Raw genomic sequence first — 3,043 nt, 5'->3', positions numbered from 1 at the left:
AATTTGCGCTCTTTTATTTCGTATCACATAATGAGCAGATAATGAGCCATTTTGCTCAAGAATATGTAAAAATGCAGGCACACTGGGTTCATGAATCTTGCTTTAGCTCCGCCTCCACTGTTCCCGTTGGTGTTCCATAAAGGTTGACAATGTACTTTTCAGTCTACCGGATCTTGTTACGACCTTTGGCGAACATTTACGATTGAAGCCGACATCCAAAGTCGTAAGTTATCGCCAGAGAGAGGATTTGGCACCAGACCAGTGTTGTTCTCACACAGGAGATAGTGTTTGCAGTAATCTTTCAAATTCTGCTCAGCGGAAATAGCAAAATGCTGACGTACTCGCTGTTTTCCTAGAAAATGAAGTTTAGGACCCCAGCTATCAAAATTCTTGATTTACAGACGCATTTCAAGGCTACTGAAGCTTCCAATATACGACCTTCTCATCTCGCCGCACTTTAGCTCTTAAAAGAACTTTAACAAAGGAGAAGCACTGCGTCTTTCGAGAACTCAGTCAAAGAAAGTTATTAGAAAAACCACACTTTGAACCGAAGGCTCTGTGAAAGCGGCTATCCTATAAGAGCCGTGCAAACAATTCTGACTAGTTTTATTCACTGACAACCCGGTCAGACCGAATCGTTAAAAGGTTCTCCTGAAACAATGGCATGTTATTCAACGACCATCTCTAACCAGCCACCGATTAAATCCGCACAAGAAGGAAAACTGATCCCTCAAGCATAGTCAGATTGTCCGCGCGAAACTTGCTTCAATCCAAGAACAATCAGAAAATCAATGCAGCGCTTAGTTACAATCTTGAAAAAAAATTGCATATGATCATTTACACCGATTCCCAAAGTCCAACGGTAATCACACGGCTTTGCCGATTTCAACAGAAGTGAGTCAACAAGCAAATTCCTGATCACTGATCACCAGATCCAGATGAGTTGTTCACTCATATTACGAATGTAGAAGCTAAGGACTCCTAGACTATAAACGTTAAATAATATTTAAGAATTTACTTCATTCAACCTTACAACGAGAAATAAATTCTTTGAGCCAAGTGCTGACCTAACCTGGCTCGATCGGTTTGAGAGCATCGTTGCACCAAAACCACCTCTCACTACTATGGTTTCACAGCATTTCCTCGATGTAACTCAATCCTGAGAAAGCAACCGACGCTCAAAGTTTGAAAATCTTGTTGCAACGATTTATTGCAAACATTTGAAAAGCACACGATAAAAGAAAACAATTATTAGTCGGTGCCTCGTCAATGTAAAACAGCACACGTTTGCCGTGGTTAGGATGGCTTAGGATAATTATCGCGCTCCTGGCGCTCGTATGTTTTTCGCGTCTGGGTGCGATAGAATGAAATATGGCAGAAACGGGAATGCGAAAGAACGTTTCTGAATACCGGTCAACCAAACCAATGTTTTCTCTTCGACTGCTGGTCGGTAATACCAGCGGCCCCGCCATATTTTTTGTATTTTTGATCTCATTAGATTATTCGAGATATAATGGTCAACGAATCGTAAAACTACCTAACATCGATTTTCGCTCGTGGTAAGTTGAATTGCGTTTAATATAAGTTCAAAAAGGTTTCAACTCTGCCACAAATAATTGTGCGAAGTTTGATCATCATCATTTCTCCCCTTTCCCTTTCCATGTCGCCAGCGTAACGCGTCCGAAACGCATCAGAAACTCATTCATCATGTGGGCTTCATGCCGCCAGCTTAACGGTTGCTTGGGACTTGAGGCCACAATAAAAAGCATTAAAATATCTGTGCTTGGTTTCAGCCGTAAGATTGATCGCGATTCCAGCATCGACAATCTCTTAATCGGGCAAGAGAAATCTAAACCGAAAATGTATCGAGCGACAAACTATAATATCGAGCGCCATAGGCGCCTATGGCCCTGTAGAAACTCCAGTGTTTCTTTACAAAAGTTATGGGTCCGTACCGCTTTTTTGAGGGGTCCGGACCCAAATTTCTCTGTTGTGTAAACTGCCTTTTAGAGAGCGGCGCACACTTGTGTTTAGCGCTTCAACAACTGTCGCACGGGAAAGAAAGCCAACTAGTCGGTTCGTGCATTTAAAGCAAGTTTTTTTTTATTATTTTAAATTAAAGTAATGACAATTTTGGCCCATTTTCAAACAGAGAAAACCGGGGAGTTTGGCTCGTCTGGAACGTAATTAAAGTTATGCCAAGCATGTTTCGCGTGAATCACGGTTGATGATTTCTCAGCTCTGAATGATGTAAAATAAAACGTGACAGGAACAAAGACAAAAATTGTGAAATTCTCTGTCATTACAATTTACAAAAGTGGTAAACATTGGTCGCAACGAGAAGTCTGCCTCCAGTCCACAAGAGGCTTAGTAAAAATGTGTTAAAAACGCTCATGACACAACATACGAACCGGCGACTAAAGCGATAAGCACAAGCATAAGCACAAGGTAAGCTTGCGCCGTTTACACAGTGAGACAAGCCGAAGAAAATTTAGCATACGCAAGCATAGTAATAACGTCCGAGAAGATCTAGTAAGATTCACGATGATGTGCGAATCGTCGTGCTTGTGCAAACTCACGCCGGTTTCCACTTGTGAAATAAACACAACCGTATGATAAGCTTTCCTTTCTTGCGCCTTACGCTTATGCTCATTTCAAGTTTATTTCAAGCCGGTTCCCACAATCCCCTAATACTTACGCTTGTACTTGTGCTTATTGCAAAAGTGGGAACCGGGCTTAAATTAAGCTGTCGCAAATCATGTCGCAAATGAGATGCAGGATTTTCTATCAAACTATTCGGAGTGATCGGGTTTGTTCGGAAATCTACTGCCTGCAAACTGCTTGTACATTTGATGGACAGTTATTCCACTGGGTATTCGCACCTCCTAGCATTTTCCTGTAGATTTGCATTTGTAAGAAACTAACCGCAACCAATTGGAGTCTATTAAGAACCCACATGGGAGTTCAAGTGAGACAAAAGTAATTTATGCCAGAAAGCAAGTATATGTCCTACAAACAATAGCCATTCTGCGCCATCTTTCAA

The sequence above is a fragment of the Montipora capricornis genome, chromosome 8 (genome assembly GCF_036669925.1).
Source record: "Montipora capricornis isolate CH-2021 chromosome 8, ASM3666992v2, whole genome shotgun sequence".
Taxonomy (NCBI): Eukaryota; Metazoa; Cnidaria; class Anthozoa; order Scleractinia; family Acroporidae; genus Montipora; species Montipora capricornis.
Note: the sequence above shows the minus strand (reverse complement) of the source record.